Here is a 19,580-nt window from a genome sequence, read left to right on the forward strand (position 1 = left end):
TGCCACTTGTGTAATCCATGCGTGCCATTTCATAACAGATTCCGTCAAAAGGAAAATCAAATCTTGTTTTTATCAAGAGCAAAGGTAATTGAATTAACGTCGAGATAAATTGGAAAAGATAGAGCAACCGCCCCCGATAAGCGACCAACTTATTGTACGATACAATATTAATTGCTCGTTGTTACTTACTAATACCCCGATGTTCAGTTTATTTATCCAAGTGTCGAAGAAGTATTTTCACAAGATCAAAGATTTTTTTCTAAGAGCTATTCTGGAGAGAGAAGACAATGCAACAGCTTCCAAGAATTATTTTTGTAAACTGAGCATCTATGAGACCGGAACTCTTCACAAATAGTCTACTGTCAAAAAGGTACATGGATATCAATACGTGCAAGGTTGTTAGAACCAAACTGTCATCTTCAAGACAAGTATTTTGTTCAGTGAGCACATTGTTCCTGAAATGTACTTTGTACCTGATGCCCATTTCAGGCGTAAGATTAGTTATGTCAATAATTCTAGACATTTTAAGTTAAACATTGAACTCGTCGGTGTAGTAACGTTATACGGGAAATTTTCAGGGAATGGGTGATGGGTGGGAGGATTATGTACCCCTTTGGTCAGATCTGCTTGTTTACAGAGACTTTCTGTTTTATCGCGTGCCCTCTATTCCTTCTCAGAGATTTTTGAATAATGAGCACATTAAATGAGAACTTTCTTGATCTTTCATGGTTCTGTTTTCCAAAAATAGCTAAGAGAATTTAACCCTTGACGTTTTCTAGTCTCAAGAAGTTCAATGAAATATATTTTCGCAAAAGTCAAATTAGACGTTTTTCGTCTGGTATGTGACATTTATATTTCTGGTTTTAAAGTTTCAGATTTTTTCACACAAAAGAAATTTTTGACATTGATAATATTTTGATGGATTTCCCAATATTTATTATTCAATTATGAATATTTAAATGTAGTTAGTTTTTGAAAATAAAAAAATACATTTCCCCATTGTAAAAGTATTGCTACAAAGTTATGCAGTAAAACTACATTTATAAGTTTAGGGTTATATAATGAGACTATGGTAATTAAGAAATTTTCAGTTTTCTCTCAGTTTGGATGAAGCTCAGGGATATAACGAGACATAGCTTGTATCGAATCGGGAATGGAACAGGTAAGATTGAAAATTTCCAAAGAAATGTATTCAATGCCTAATCATATCAATCATATGCATGTGGCTTTGTTGATAAATGCTTATGAGTATATTTCGTTTCTTGTACACCAACGATACTTCACCGAGCAATAAGATCAGCTCCCCCACAATGTTCTCACCAAACTCATTAGTCCAGTGTCTCACAAAACAAATATATTGTAATAGAGTTGTACCCTGGTAAATATTATTATTTATTCCTAGACATGTGTATCTAATACGCTTAATTCTTCCAGCCATATCGCGTCACATCCACTGCAATTCAACGGCGTTGATCTTTCACCCCCACCACCAACTTAGATGAATTTCACAATTTTAAGGAGGTCATATTTTTGGCATACCTCGAAGCATAACATGTTTGACATATCATGTCTTTAACATTCCAACCCCCTTTGACTGGAAGCTTCAACAACAGTTAAACTATTTCGTGCCGAATTATGTTTTTCTTAATCTATATTTAATTAAATTTTGATAAGGGTCGTATGCAAAAGAATGGCAACAAGTAATTTTCCGATTTGTTATTGTGTCAAGCGTGGACCTTTCTTTGGTTTGACGAACGTTCCCATAAACAAGTAACCGCGGCAAGTTCAAAGCCGGACAAGGAACATTAGGGGTCGGCAACATTACCAACCCGATTAATTTTGAAAATAAACACGCGCACGTTTACAAACAAAAATTTCAACTGGTTGAAATGGTTTAGATTTGTATTAAATAATTTATATAAATCTTGATAAATTACTATAGTAATAAATGATTTGTATAATGCATGTTCTCACTTCAGTATCCTGATGAAATCCTATTTATCAATATGTGGTAAACTATATGCATGTGTACATATATATGAAATCAATATTTCTTTCAAGAATAAATGAAAATGTTAGCGACAAAATGGAAAACCGCTATTTTCTGTCCAGTTTAATGAACGGCGTTGAAATAGAATTTAGATATTTTATGTCTATGATAGCTATCATTTCTTTAAAATACAGCTTTACAATTTTTATGCTTGTAATGTGACAAACAGTTTTCGTCAACATGCATGTAATCGTGTGAAATACTATCAAGAACAAATGATGAAGAATATGAACAGTGATCAATCTCAAAGAATACTATAAAGAATACTAAGCAGAGAGTATAGGGTAAACACGCCCCCTGGAAACCCCCAAGGTAGAATAACACCTGATGTGCATTATCGGGGTTTTTTGTATGTTTTTTCACTGTAATAGTAATTATTTCATTCATATTTTCGTCATAGTTATAGATTTCTTTTTAAAACTCGTAAATAAACCATGTGATCCAGGAAATAGGCGATTCAGATTACCGGACAACCTGATGTAATTTCTACACATACAAACTCTATCAGAAATAATAGTTTTGCAGAGTTTGAATATTGCGATTGGTGAACATGGATTTTAAATTTATCTGCACGAATCTAAATGATACAAACATCTGACCTCGTAGCTGTGTAGAGCATACTCCGATTTAGTTTATTTTGATTCGGTAACAGAAGGAGCTACAAAGCAGCTTTTATCGTTAGAACTGAAAACGAATACACCCTAAGCTTCGGTTAACGAAGGAAATGACGTATCAGTATTGTCGCAGCGACAGTGTAAGATAAAACCAACCCAGATTATATACAATTTCAACCAAAAGGACTCAACTTTAGTCAACTAAAATATGTCATGATGCATCTAATCCACGAAACATTACACCGATAGGAAATGACCCAGGATTTATGGAAGCAGGTATTCTGGGTAAAATTGTTCACGTCTACCATCATGGCCTCCCATAAAATCAATCGGTATAGGCTTGGATGAGACACAGGTTTCTTTTCCCTCCCTGAATAATTGGATCCACGCTAGGTTCTACAGTACCCTGAATGATTCGATCCACGCCTGTTTTCACCTTGCATAATTGGATCCACGTCTGCCTCTCGCCTAAATAATTACACCATTGTTTGAGGTCACCCTGGGTAATTGAATCCACTCCTGGTTCAGGAGGATAAAAAACAAATCAGTTAAATGAAGATAGCGAACCTAGTTTGTACAGTTTCCGCCCAAAATTGGGATTGAAGATAAACAAAAACAAAAACCTACTTGTATTAAAAATACATGTATTCAACTAAAGGAGGATTGAAACGGATGTAGATCGTTATAGATCCGCTATCGTGATTCCACCCCGTGTGATCAAAGCCGTCAGGGCTTGGATTTCTCGAAAAAATCTCAAACTTAAGTTTGAGTTTTCTGATATTTGATTAGACACAATTTCAGTAAAATTTCAGACTTAAGTCCAAGTTTCGACTTAAGTTTCTTTCCAGAAATCCATCCTGAGAGCATCATTGCCTGTCACACATTTCAAGTCTTCATGTCCAGTGTCATGCTATCCCTGGTAGACTTTATTGATTTATGGGTCTGATAATCAGAACAGCCTTCTACGAGTGCGTTTCTGATTGACTGATTTCTTTTTGCTGCCCTATTTATTTTGAAGGCGTTAATTGTTTCTTGCAATGTTACATAATGAATACATGTATGTATGAAAATATTCAGAGTACTACAGGCCGCCACTTTTTGTTTAAGGTTCATGATATGTTTCGTATATAGCATTAGAAAAACAGAGAGAGATGAGAGAGAGGACAGCGACTATCTGTAATATGCATGTATACATGTACCTCATCTGGGCTGCCAGGGTATCCCTGGACCGTCATCACATGATAATATGTAAATCAAATCATTATAAGCTGTTGTATTATAGCACATAATACCCAAGTTCTTCAACACTTAAAACTTTGTTTGTGTATAATAGTACTATGATAGTAATAGCAATGAATGATAATAATAGACTTCCGTTATGGACCCTTCTGGAAGATTTTGGGGGTACAGCACTACTTAATGCAGCCTATCATATTACCACTAAGATACTCTGCTTGAGCATACCTCATGCACTGAATATTTTATATATGATAAAAAGAAAAGAAAAAAATATAATTTATTTGTGGTAGCATGTAAAATATGACATACAATAGAAATATATGCCCTTAATGAAAAAAAAACCAATAGAACACGTACTATGTCCTCTACGGGGCGCCATATTTTTATTCTGTTGTAGAATCATGATCGAACCAAACTAGTGACGCACTGAATTTAAAGATTGCCAAACTACGTCACAATCGCAGACGAGTCATTTAATCGAGGCAAATGCTGAAACCAGATTGTCGAAATATCTAGTGTGCACCTTTTTAAGCAAATGCACACGACAAACAATGCAATTTGGACCAAATCAAATAGTGAGGTATGGTGACGTATTTGTCAGCCTCCTCATTGAGAGTGTGGATCAGAGCTATCACGGTGATATTGGAATGGTTCTATCAACGATAGTCCTTACAGCTGGTAGATCTTTCTTCTTACACTTAACCGGGGCTTTGGATTAAGTAACACGCAATAACAAAATAATATTGCAAAGCCCTCTAAATAATTAAAAGTTCTAGATGTAGAGAGTCATATGTTTCGCATTACTTACGCTTCATTACATCATTAACATATATATGAACTAATATCTACATATATATGTTATATATTTCATATACCGGTATACATGAACTAATTTAGCCGCTTGAAAGTCCATATAGTTGTAAAACTTTGTACAGGAAAGGTATTCAAACGTAACTTGTTTTTAATTAATCTATATTGTGTACATCGTGCAAACTAACATTTCATAACAAATCTCAAGAGATCCAATTAAGGTCTCATCTCAATATTTAGAGACAATTACGTCATTGCCATTGAGAGTGAGCTTTCTCATGTTTAAATCTACGAATCAGATTTGTTCAATGTCGTTTTCAAATCAAATTTTACAAAATGGTTTAAACAAGGCAGGACGAAATACAGACAGAATCATATGCAAATCGATATATATACTTTTTGCAAAATAGCGCATAAATATTCAAAATGTTTCATATTTCTTAAAATACAGTAACGCCCATTATTCCATTTGTCTTGAGGTTAAATCATCAGTATGTCGGGATTTCTCTTCTGGTAAACAAGATATTCTATACTTACTTTTAAAGGATATCAAATCTTTGAAAGTTAATTATTTCGCTCATTTCTTATCTATATGAAGTGAAGGTTCATCAGAAAATAGCATTCAAACTTTTTGCATAAAGTTTCATATTTCAGCTCCGAACCAAAATGTTTGTATTAATCGAGCATGTAAGTTCTTTTGTGGCACCCGATACGAAAGTTCTCAACAAACTGTTGACCATCGCGGTCTGTCTGTTTGATTTAAACACTTAACACTTGTCTCTCTATTCAAACTCTTTATACAGAAACTCAAATCCAATATTCTCATTTTAGAGGAAACTCAAATCCAATATTCTCATTTTAGAGGAAAACGAGGGTATGTATAGTCCATAAACATTTGAAAAAAGTCATCGTTATAAGTGGATCGTTTTGTGAAAATGAAAGAAAATGATTGTGGCTGAGTACAGGGTAAATGTATAAAAAGTAAAGTTGAGGAAGACACAGAGTCCCTCCAATATAGCGGTTTTGAAATGAGATGTGTTGAAGAATGTAAAAACGCTTACTGTTCAAAACCTCCGACTTTGGTCGCCTTTTAAAGGGAATAACACTCCAGGTTACTGAATGAAACTTAGAAAAATACGACGAATTTTCGAAAACTGGTACCGATCTCTTTGCTTCCTTGCATCGTACCAAGGAAAGGTGCACTTAATTTTACTTTTCAGGAAATACCGATATTATTTCATTTACTAATTCACACAGCGAGCAGACGACCATGTCAATATCAGCTGATGGTTCCTCGTGCTGTTTTTGAATTCAACCAACACTTTAAATAAAAGATATTTCTTTGGATTAATTGGATATGATAATTGATTAGTAATATACCAGTAGTAATTAAATTTTGAAATGATGAAGTACTGAGCCAGTATTGATTCCCTGTTGCGATTTCTGGCCGTTGGTCGTGGTTCTTGTCTTCGTTTTTACAGGTATATATACAACTATAGATAGAATATTAATTTGTCCAAAATTACTCTATGCTCTGAACAAATGTAAAATATTAATTTGTCCAAAATTACTCTACCCTCCAAACAAATGTAAAATACTAATTTGTCCACAATTACTCTACCCTCCAAACAAATGTAAAATATTAATTTGTCCAAAATTACTCTATCCTCCAAACAAATGTAAAATACTACTTTGTCCGAAATTACTTTACTCTTTAAACAAATTTAATAAATACTAATTTGTCCAAAATTGCTCTACTCTCCAAACAAATGCAAAATATACTAATTTGTCCAAACTCTACTCTTCAAACAAATGTAAAACACTAATTTGTCCAAAATTGCGCTACTCTGCGAACAAATGTAATTGATATAGCAATCTTTTGTTTTACATTATTAATGACACTGGCTTTTTTTGTTACATTTATGTTTGATTTTATGAAAGGTAACCATAGAAACGAATCTATACTGAAATTCTTTTTTATTTATTGACCTATCACAAAATATTGAATGTCCCATTTTCTTGATCACCCACTTGCAAGACAGGTCATGTGAAAAATTGCTATCTATGTTGTGAACAGCTAGTAGACATGTTCTTTCAAATATTCGCACGGTGGGATTTTAGATGGAGCGTGCAACTCAGATCAAAAGTTAGGTCCTATTTGACATACATATGCATTACAGAGTGTACCTATTTTTTTCTTTCAAATCGGTTAAATAGAATCTGTCAGAAAAGACAGATAGAAATTGCAGACAGAAAATAATTTAAATATTTTAATCTTAATGTGTTTTTTATTAATAATATCATTGTCAAAATTTCATGTGGGAGGAAGTGACGTATATATACATTTATGGGATATAATTCTGCTAGTAAATTATCATTATCTCATAATGGACGCATCTTTTTAAATTTAATAATTATCTTAATGCAAACAGTTTATGTAATTCTTATTTCAATTAGAATGATAAATAATATATACGGAATATATTCAACACATAATATTGAGGCCTCTTCTATCTATTCAGTCAGAGATTATTTTTCTTAACGCAATAAATTTGATAATGCACTAAGTATTTCATTATTAAGAAACAACACATTTCATCACTGTCTTTTTTGACATTTCGATACCAAAGTTCAAAACTTGAAAAATAAGTATACAATACACGATATGAAATATGCAATATATATTTCAATATTCAATAGATAATATAATTATGTATATACAGCATGTTTAATTGTTTACGTGTTTTCGTCAACAGAGTACATGTGTCCACAGTTTAAATAAGCATGTAAACATATTATGTATATCACAAAATGTCAATGTTAATTGCAATTTACGTACTATACTTAAAAGAAAATATCTTGAATGCAGTGTGAATCATGCACGGTGCTATTAAATTTACATCAAATAAATATGTCTCATTTTCTTTCTCTATGACCGTAAAAAAAAAAGCGCATGACTCCATCGTCAAGTTTTATAACATGCCTAGATGGTCGAGCTGCGGTCTATATCGTGTTTTCATCTACTGGGAAGTCGTGAGTTTAACCCCGGGCCGGACAAGAGGTGGGTATCCATATAATACTGAATTTCTCTGTGATACATTAATGGCTCTGAAAATGTTCTATTCAATGGAAAGACCCCCCCCTTTTTTTTTTTAGTTTAACACTTATTTATACTGAACGTATTTTGATACCCTTACTTAGTTTTTTAGTTGTTTTATTTTTTTAATATTCTCAATACAGCTTAATAATATCATTATATCTTTGTTTAGTAATTTAAAATAAAATGGCTTGAATTATTCTTTTCTTGATTAATGTGACATTGCATTTAGTTAAAATTTAACTGATGTACTAGCCTCCTTTAACACGTATTAAAAAATACAGCATGTCTGGTGATTTATAGCTGTACAAGATTTCAGTCACAATTCTAATCAGATATTTGCCAAACATGCATGATTGATATGCTAGTTTCCACTAAACTCTGAGATCAATATTGAAGGTCAAATGTAAATGTCAAGGTTAATTGAAAGGAACCGCTGAATGCCGTGATGATGGGGATGCCCCGTTTTGCGAACTTGTCTATTTATTGTAACAAATGATAACGGTCGACCCAAGTTAAAAGTATTTGTTTCTTAAATTAGACTTTTGTGATATCAGACTTAGTCAGCAAGATCAGACTTAATTAGTGAACGTTAAGATATATCCATGTATCTCAATCTAATGTGATTATACTCTAAATCAACAGATAAGTTTATATGATTGATACTGGACAAGATTTGATTATCATGACCTATAGATGTAAATATATACAGTGATATATTTATATTTTCTGAATCTTTTCTCTTACATTTCATTGGTTTCATCTTGGACAATGAATACATGGTAGTTGCAGATTTTTAGTACACCTGTTCGCGTACAATAATTATCAAATATGGAGCGTCGTCAAGGTCAAAGGGTGTATCATAGGCCTAGATCAACGATATGATATTTTAGTAGTTAAGGTTGTCCCATCGTCATAGGCTTTTGTAAAAATCTTTAATTATTTTATTAAACTTTGGGCATGATAGAAATATATCTTGTGAAGGAATTCTATTCACTGGGTAAAATAATAAATCTCGTAAACTATTGATACTAAAAAGTTTTTATCTTCAATAAATGATCAATTATCTATAATAAAAGATATGCTATCAAGGGCAATAACTCCTTTGCTGGTATTTTCTCCACTGCATGTCTAATTATACAATGGTTTCCCTGATATTGATTTATACCTATTTATGAAGAAGCAGTTTTTTTTCAAACCGTTGAAATTAAAAAGTTGCCATTTTAACAAGTTTTTGTGTATTTTCATTCTTCTCTTAAACGATTTTCTGATGTTGACATATACTTTTGTTTACGTATGTCTGACTTCGTTAAAAAGTGTGAAAATATACATTGTCTTTGTTTATTGATTAAATTAAACTATATTAAGTGAAAATTAATAGTTTTCCCACTTTGAACCAGTAATATTGATAATTCACATAAGGATAGAGCTACCTTAAATCTAGTTTTTATATATATATATATATATATATATATATATATATATATATATATATATATATTAAAAATACTTTAAAATATAAATATAAAGAATTAAATGTCTGTTGTTTCATCGGGAGATGAAGGTAGGAAAAATTGCAGGGGGAAACTGCATAACCCTATTGTGGGTTATGCATTTTTTCTGCAATGCTTGCTACCTTCATCACCCGATAAAACAACAAAGACATTTTATTATTTCAATTTTCGCAGTTGTAAATTCCAAAATCACTATGTGCATTGATTTCAATGATACTCCTAAAGTCAATAAAAAAAAAAAACCCAGCCAATAAAAAATGTATAACTTATGCTAACGTTAAAAAGAAAATATCTTTGAGAACGCAATGTTTTTTAAGAAAACAAAATCAAATAAATAAATAGATAATTAAAAAAAAACATAAAGAAAAAGAAAAGAAAAACTCTGAAAAAGAAGCAACCTGTTTGCCCTATTTTTGCCATTTATTTTTAGTTCTTTCAAACTTTCAAAATTATGGACGATAAAAATATATATGTAGTTGAATGTGTTTTTATTTACAATTTACAAAGGACAAATCAACATATAAACTACGGAGTAATTTAGTTATGAGAAATAGGTGAACTTCATAGAAAGGTGCAATGCCATGCAGTGCATTTATTAGTGTGGGTTTTCGGTTGTATTTACAATGTAATTATACTGCAATAAAAGCGAAGAGACTGCCGAGAAAAGACTGTACATGTGTACATCTTTACAGGTATTCTGGAACCTCATTTCTATATCATACTAGGAATCTTGTTTCTCTCTGCTGGAAATGCTGAATGTCGAAGGGAAATAAAATCACGATTGTTGGGGTTTCCCCCCCCCCCCCCCAAAACAAATCGATGGACAACAGTCTTTGGCATTCTCTTGGTATTCTGTCAAATACATTGAAATTAAACCTACACTTCACATTTCCGTTAATAATATGTATTCAATAACAACATAGTTTTCTGGCTTTATCAGTTATATCCGGTAATATGGAAACAATACTAAAGTGTGTGACTACACAAACTGAAATTGTTGTACAACTGATAAATCCAGGAAATCATGTTGTTAATTGAATCTATCTTGCTTTTTAAAAATATTTCTAATCAAAATTCACATTCATAATATATATATATATATACATATATATACATATATATATATATATATATATATATATATATATATATATATAAACACGGATATAATACACACAATATTATGTGATAACAGTGAAAATATTCAAGAAGCCCAGAGGTTTTCTCGATCACCTGAGTATTGGGTAAAAGTATCACTAGTACACAACTATGGGATCTATAATTACAGTGTTCCGGCTCTGTATATTTAAGACAAAGTCTAATATTCAGCACCAGTATATACTTTTAAAAAACATTTGTAAATGCCTCTGAAAGTGACCACGAATAATGAAAGATTTTAAATGATATAACGTATGTTATATAACAATATATGACTGTTTTGAACCCGTCTTGGTGTTGTTAAAAACACAGTTTTGGTACACCCTTTCTGCTTTTCCTAAATATATATTTAGAGTTTTTATTTCTCATACAGTGTCAGCAAACTTAAAGAAGTCTGTCAAATGATAAAGACATTGAATCATTATGACCGTGTCGGCTCCACTCTGGTACAAAAAGTCCCTATTCCTGGGATCATTAGATTTATAGTTTTTTGGTAAAGGGCTACCTGCTCCTTATATATATTGATTTAGTTTCAATTTAGTGTCAATAGCATCAAAGAAGAAATTATCTAAATGTTTTGCACATAAACACTATATCCCAAGTTTGGCTCCACACTGGAGTCAGAACCTCTCCCCCAGGGATCATAAAATAAACAATTTAGGTAGAGGCCTTCCTGCTCTAATCGACTATTTATCTAGTTTGCGGTTGTAGAATAGACGACTTTTGAAAATTGGTCAAATACTGGCAGTTTTTGCCCCCTTCTTAAGGCACCGGGGAGCAGGAGTCCTGAAATTTACAATTTAACCCCAACCCCCCCTTCTTGTCCGAAAGCTGTTTCATATCAAATCTGAAAAGGCTTGGAAGGTTCATTATCAAGAAGTTAAAAATGTTCAATTGTTAACGGATGACGCACGACCACGGATGCAGACCAATAGCAATAGGTCATCTGGGTGACTCAGGTGACCTAAAACAAAATCTTGCCTCATGAGTAAAATGAATTCTATATATTCAACAACTATACAGTGAATTTTCTGTTTATTACATTTTCTTTGGTTTTTCTTTCACTTCATTTTGCTGTCTCTTTATTGACGTACACAGCAATATTACGCAGAAAATGTAGTACCCTAAAGATATATATATATAAGGTATAAAAATTAAAACATTTAAACAATATGGCGACTTTAATTCAATTTCATTTGGACAATTCAAACATGACACATCAAAAAATCAATTATATAGATTTTAAAAAATTGTTGTGATCATCTGACCCGCGGATGAAAATTCCGGCAATTTACCAGTTCCGGTTGTTACCAGTATCTTCACACTGTGAAGATATGATTTCACTGTTGAAAATGTGATAAATATCCATATAGTTAACTGATAACTATATATATTCATATTGTTAACTGATATATCCATATTTATAAATGATTTATATCTATATTGTTAGGTGATATATCCATATTTATAAATGATTTATATCTATATTGTTAGGTGATATATATCCATGATTATAAATGATAATCATCTATATTGTTAAATTGTATGTATCCATGTTGTGCACTGTAAATCATTTTTTTAGATCACAGAAAAATATAATTTCGTGCATGAAATTTGCGCGAAAATAATGTTCTCATGAATGCCATCGTCTATATACACGGTAATAAACTTCCTGATAAAATCGACATGGCAAGTTACGCAAAATGTAAGTGTTTTAAGATATTCCATAATAAGTACTTCATATGGTAAAAAGTTTTTAGCAATCTTAAAAGTTGTTAACGAAGTACTTCATTTTTATCGCTTCCTTTTTTGCTCTACATTAACATTTTCTCGACTTTTCCCTCATGTTCTTTGGATTTCTACATTTTGAAATCTTGCGGATTAGCCAGGAAAAGTAAATCTATTTGGTATTTGTCGGTAATATAGTGTAGAGCTATGATAACGCCGTAAATCTTCAGAATAAGATAGTTTCAAGTTTCTTTATTCACTCAGACCAACAATACGTGGTACATGAGGTCAAGTACATGTGATACATTCCAATGGGAAAAGGGATACAGGGAAGAGAGACACAAACATAATCATGTTCACATAAGGAAAGAAAAAAAGGAAGTGAGAGAAAAAACAAAGTAGAATATACATGTATGTATGAGTTATGGAAGACAGACTAAATCGTATATTTTTGTTATAAACAAACATAGGTTTCTATGAAAGAGTGAACTAATCTTGTTCTATATGAAATTTGTTCACCTATGATAATATGACGAACAGCGTGGTACTTAGTACGGTACAGAAGTCAGTGTTGTGGCGGGGGACTGCATGAGAAGGGAAGATTGTTGACAATGAGAAGTGTTATTCCACGGAACAATTGGCTGAATGCTTCATTATATCTAGTTGCCTCATAGTCTTCAGCCTAATTGCATAACATATTTATTTAAAGACGTTGAAATGCGCTACCACAGACACACAAATGATAGAGCGACACAAAAAGCGCAAAGCAGAGTCTACGAAACCTACAATTACACATCCGCGGAGACCAGGGGCCAAAATAGGTCTTTCTCCACACTCGTGTTCGCCTGGGATGTGTAAACAACCACTGTTTGACTTGTTACAACAGAGGATTGTGCTGAATATAATATATGAAACAGTGTATTTTAAACGGACTCCGAGCTGTCTCCATGTCAATTGTTGATAGCGCTGGCACCACAAAGGGGGGCGTGGTCCAGCCCCAATTGTCAAGATTTTGTACCGGGTTCCCCTGATAGAAATCTAATGCTGTCATACCTTATATCATATTGCTTATCTCTTTATCAAATAATATTTGGAAAAATAGTGAAAAGAACAGTGTCGGATATCCCAAGAGGTCTAGTTCCAGCAAAGAACTAGTTGTGCAGAAAAATGTGTTTGATATTGCCACATTAGCGGGCACTTGGCTGGCAATAGATCAAATCCCACTCATTTAAACCACCAGATAACTCGAGGACAATAACACTTAAATAGAGTAGCTCTGACATCTCTATCAATACTTTTTTGTACTGAAAGTTTTTATCGATGTAACCAACGCAGTAATTAATAGCCAGTACAAGTGGTGCTCAAGTCAATTGTTTACAGTATAGATTACGATTTCCTATTCGTTAGACAAAAAAAAACTTTTATTGATATTGATGAACATTTAGGGATATATAATACCTTTAATTTTATCACTTTAAGTACAATTACGGCCTAGGCTGCGATTTTTTTTAATATTTTTTTTTGGTTTATATGCTGTATCAAAAACATTTTCTAAGAATGCTGTCAAATCTTAAAACTTCCGTTTTGTCGCTTATACTCGTATACATGTCATCTGAATAATTTCACGAGTGGGACTTTTATGTAAAATTTAACCCTTGTCAATTCTTATTTAAGAAACAATCAGATTCATGTAAACTACATGTATACCACATGTATATATCATTTTTACACACATTGGCAGCAGCTGGGTTTCTAAAACACACCCCTCGTGTCAGCTAAATTCCTATGTACACGGTAAGTAATTCAGTCTTCCATGTCCGCGATGTTTCCTGTACTTATAGCCAAATTCTCACTCGGGTCAGAACTTTTTAAAAAAAAAATTCATTTCTTGTATTAGCTTAATGTGATTCAACTATCACTTGTGTTAGCTAAGGTATATGAAAATTTAGCTACCTGTCTAAAACCTCACTTATGTCTGCTGAGGTATGTGTTGATTTAGTTACATGTCTAAAACTTTATTCAGCGTTAATTTGGTCACGTGTCTAAAATCTCATTCATGTTCGCTATGCTATATGTTAATGTAGCTTCATGTCTAAAATCTTACTCATGTTAGCTAAGTATTCATTAATTTGGCTATACTTGTCTAAAATCTCACTCATGTAAGTTAAGGTATGTGTTAATTTAGCCATACATGTCTACAATATCACTCATGTTAGTTAACGTATGTGTTAATTTAGCTATACATATCTAAAGTATCACTCATGTTAGCTATGCTATGTGTTAATGTAGCCACATGTCTAACATCTCACTCATGTTACATGTGACTATATGAGTGAACACATTTACCTGTTAGCTATGCTATGTGTTAATGTAGCTACATGTCTAGAATCTCACTCATGTTACATGTGACTATATGAGTGAACACATTTACCTGTTAGCTGTGCTATGTGTTAATGTAGCTACATGTCTAAACTCTCACTCATGTTACATGTGACTATATGAGTGAACACATTTACCTGTTAGCTATGCTATGTGTTAATGTAGCTACATGTCTAAACTCTCACTCATGTTACATGTGACTATATGAGTGAACACATTTACCTGTTAGCTATGCTATGTGTTAATGTAGCTACATGTCTAGAATCTCACTCATGTTACATGTGACTATATGAGTGAACACATTTACCTGCCTAAACCTCAGTTACATCACCTACATCTACTCTCCGGTCCTCTCGCCGCCATCATTGTTGTGAGTTAATCATGCATCAGTTGCATGCATTATACATTCACGTAGGCTATGTTTGTTCACGATTCTTCAGCCATGTCTGCTATTTTCTAAGATATCGTGCATGTCAGCTGTATTTCATTCACTCTTACCATTCACCGAGGTTTCTAAAATCCTCAGTCGTGTCAACCACAGGAACATATCATACACATGAGCTGTATTTCAGAAAACCATCAATTCTTATTATATTTCAGGCATGTAGAACCAGGGGGCTTCCATCTCCCACCTCTGCTTTTGACAACGTTCGTCTCTCGTTATTTTTACATGCAAAATAAATTAGATTGACGTGCAAATTAAGATACATTGCTAAATGCACGAAATGTAAGCTTGAACCGATGAATTGAACCCATTTAGTGGAGGATGAAGGCTTGCCGCTCCCCTCCCACGTGTGTTTATTCCTTACACTCCCTAGTTGCGGACTGTGTCTCCGAAAAAGATAACTTCCATACATGTTAGCTAAAGCGATAATCATAGATTTCTTTTGTATGTACTTCCTTTCATGACAAAATCTCATACGTATCTGCTGTAATTCTTATATACAGGCTTTTCCATTTAAGCCCTAACATGTCAACTATACAACAGCCGTGTGTTAATTTTTCTAATCAATCTCATAGAGACGTTTGTTAATTTCTCTAATCAATCTCATACAGACGTTTGTTGCTTTCCCTAATCAATCTCATACAGACGTTTGTTGCTTTTTCTAATCAATCTCATACAGACGTATGTTACTTTTTCTAATCAATCTCATACAGACGTTTGTTGCTTTCCCTAATCAATCTCATACAGACGTTTGTTAATTTCTCTAATCAATCTCATACAGACGTTTGTTGCTTTCCCTAATCAATCTCATACAGACGTTTGTTGCTTTTTCTAATCAATCTCATACAGACGTATGTTACTTTTTCTAATCAATCTCATTCAGACGTTTGTTGCTTTCCCTAATCAATCTCGTACAGACGTATGTTATTTTCCCTAATCAATCTCAAACAGACGTATGTTATTTTCCCTAATCAATCTCATACAGACGTTTGTTACTTTCTCTAATCAATCTCATACAGACGTTTATTACTTTCTCAAATCAATCTCATACAGACGTATGTTAGTTTCTCTAATCAATCTCATACAGATGTTTGTTACTTTCTCTAATCAATCTTATACAGACGTTTATTACTTTCTCAAATCAATCTCATACAGACGTATATTAATTTCACTAATCAATCTCATACAGACGTTTGTTGCTTTCCCTAATCAATCTCATACAGACGATTGTTAATTTCTCTAATCAATATCATACAAACATATGTTCCTTCGCGTGAATTGTCTTTTTTCTGGAAAAAGAAATGAATCGAATTCATGTTATCATCTTTTTTCTCGTAATTTACGAGCAAAGAAGCAGTTACAGTTTCTACAGTCATCTGGCTCAGAAAATTGATGATTTCAATAGGAGTCCCGAAATCTGCCATTCCTATAAGCAAACCCAAACTATATTTGATTTGATCCAAAATTACTTCGTGCTATAATGACAAGAGCGTGAGGTTGGCATAGAATTGCCAAAAATGCCAAAGTCAATGAAAAAATTCATAAATTCAGGGGGGGGGGGATCCTTTCAGAAAACATGCAGCCCATGCGTCGAGCAAATTCATATTTAAATACATTTTTTATCGTCTATCAATAAACAATATATATTAATTTCATTTTGCTCGACAGATGGGCACACCTTTTCCTAGGCAATAATCTGGATGAAATTTAACAGTTATTAAGCTTTTTTTGAAAAAAGGCGGGGAAAAGTCTTATTCATGACGTAATAATGCCATCAAATAGACAATAACTTTGATTTAAGGTATTCCATGTATAATGAAAGGATAATGAACAATTTTGAAGGATTTAGATCAACATAAATGTTTATTGTTAAATAATGATGAAAGTGAAGCAGATGAAATTCACATGACTGGTAAATGATTAGAAGCTGACCTTTTTGCACTTAAAACTTTTTTGGAAGAGTTATCTGTCCTTTGTAAAAATTAGAAAAATCTAATTTTCTAAAAATGTTTGTGGTCAATGATTAATTTTATTTCATATTTTCATTAAGAGAAAGTGTTTGTAACTTTCTACCAAGAGATTTGTATGAAAATATAATTCCTTTTTAAAATATTGTAATAAAACATGCTTTTCCCATATACTTCAATGTTAAATTCTAGGTGAAATAAATCAAGCAGTAAACAAATTTTTTCAAATTCCTATGGTGGATTATTTTTATTTGATGAACCCTTCAAAATGATACCATGATTACAAAAATTCCACCATCCATTTATTAGATATGAAATATGGTCATTATACATTGAATACCTTAAGTTGAGATAGTATACTTGGCATATATTTAACTTACTTAAAACACAGATCAAACTTAATTCAAGACACATTTAAAACAGAAAAATCTTTTGGGCCTTTTTATATACACAATCGTACCTTGTTTTCTAGATAAATTCTTGGAAAGAGATCTACGAGTAATTTATTACAGGTATGTTTCTTGCACTCTTTCATGTACACGAGCGTAATTTTTTTTTAAAAATCTCACTTTGCAAAATTTCCATTGTCATAAAATTTTCTTTGTAATGCAATGAATGCTATAAACATATTTTCCCGATGCATTTCAGATATTTCTTTTTAGGTCGACAGAACATGTACATGAACAAGCAGTGATCTAGGTATTGGATAACAATGTGCAATCCCCATGTCAAGCACCTGCCACAGGAATACACATACAGGTAATCTGAGGTAAACAGGATATTGTATGTTTATGATACCACAGTATTCTAGTGTCTAGTTTAGTACTTTGTGTGAACTTATTTTACTAACTACTACCAATCATCTTTTAAAAGTCAGTAATTTCATTACTTTTTGTCATGACTACGAAGTATCTTGTACTCACTGGCAAATTATTTATTGGGAACCCATCTCGACCACTTGTTTAATCAAGCAGAACGAAAAAAATATTATTCATACCTATGTTACACTCGTCCTATAAAGTTATCTGATCATCACAAATATTAACCCATTAATATTATCACTCATTAAATAACCCATTAATATTATCACTCATTAAATAACTCATTAATATTATCACTCATTAAATACATGTATTAACCCATTAATATTATCACTCATTAAATATGGTAATAACACTTGAGTTTTTGTAGCAACATTTGAAATAAACATTTCGTAATTCACAAATTTTTAACAACACGTGACAAATATGCTAAAATTGTAAGACATCGTGTGTGTATCGGAAGCTTAAGCCAATGTCAGATTGTTAATTGTAATCACATTCCGAGTGTATCTTCATGAAAGGTTTGGCCATTTAAGTCATAATGGTTTTCCAATCAAAGGAAATCGGTCACAATTCAAAAGTAAGAGTCATTTTTGCTATTCATTTGCGGCTTGTTTCGAGATGATAATGAAAATGCGTATATTTTCTCACTACAAGCTTTGCAACTGTCCTTGCGTATTTTGTTTATAATTAATAATTTCATAGTTATTAACAATTTCACTTCTCATAAACAGTAATTATAATGATCATCGTTAATCACCGTCTCGGAATTCCTCTTTAACTCACAAAATATAATTTCTGGTTAGAGAGGCATCGTTGTTCATCATCTGCATATCTGCCAATAAGAATTAATCAAATGTATCTTCGAATAATAGAAATACTAATAGACATGAAATTGATCTTAAATCCCTTGGTATGAGTATTCTTTCACTTTCTATTATGAACCTTTCAATGAATCTGACGACACATAGTACTTTTGCATGACACATCAGTATATAAAAGAGGTGCACGGAAAGTGCCGATAGGAATTCCCATGTTATACTATAATAAATTACCCTCTAAATTATCATATTTCAAAATCCAGGCTGTTAATTGTGTAATTTTTCTGTAATATAGACCAGTGGTAAATGCTAACTATTTTCTACCGGAGAGGAAGCTTTACCTTCGCGGTGAATATAACATTTGATTTCTCCAACAACGGGCCAAGAACAATTGGAATTTCAAAATTGATTTTTTTTTAAATTGTCACTCAATAAAAACTCGAGTCCCTACTCACAGACCATCGTACCCTATCACTGTAGAATAGTAACAATATTTTAATCAGAGTAATATCACACCTGATATCTTTTGGTAGGTTCTAAATGTTCTAGTGGTCGGCTTCCATGTTGTGAATTATTTGATAATACGATAAACATGAACTCGCGTCTTTAATCACTTCCGGCTTGGTCTTGCAGTTTAGCTGTATACAAAAATGGACGCCCAGGTATCGTTTCGCAGGCTCTAGTAACCAGTTTCCATGTTTTTAAATTATTCAATCAAAGGATAAAGTAATTATTGTAATATTTCCTCGATCAATACCATGCTTTAGCTACCTTCGAAGTACACATTTCACCCGAGTCCGGAGCGCGAGGTGAATAGTGTACTTCTCGGGTAACTAAAGCATTGTATTGACCCCAAAACTGTCAATAATCGTGTAGTGTTGTACATGTTAATAGTACAACATACAGGGCGCTATACAGTCTATGTTTGACTACAGCG

General features: G+C 32.7%; 1 long non-coding RNA gene across 3 annotated transcripts in view; it reads left to right on the forward strand.

The window, feature by feature from the left end:
* The first annotated feature begins 1,046 nt into the window (after positions 1 to 1,046).
* Positions 1,047 to 19,580, forward strand: part of LOC125664099 (uncharacterized) — a 35,763-nt gene continuing 17,229 nt past the window's right edge. Inside the window, exons 1-3 of one of the 3 annotated variants that reach the window (XR_007365721.2) lie at positions 1,047 to 1,162; positions 17,474 to 17,513; positions 17,664 to 17,770. This is a non-coding gene — a long non-coding RNA (uncharacterized LOC125664099). Of the gene's footprint in view, positions 1,163 to 7,684; positions 7,775 to 17,473; positions 17,514 to 17,663; positions 17,771 to 19,580 lie in introns of those variants that run through there. The other 2 variants (XR_007365722.2, XR_007365724.2) reach the window with 2 other exon arrangements.

This window comes from Ostrea edulis, chromosome 1 (genome assembly GCF_947568905.1).
Source record: "Ostrea edulis chromosome 1, xbOstEdul1.1, whole genome shotgun sequence".
In the NCBI taxonomy this organism is placed as follows: domain Eukaryota; kingdom Metazoa; phylum Mollusca; class Bivalvia; order Ostreida; family Ostreidae; genus Ostrea; species Ostrea edulis.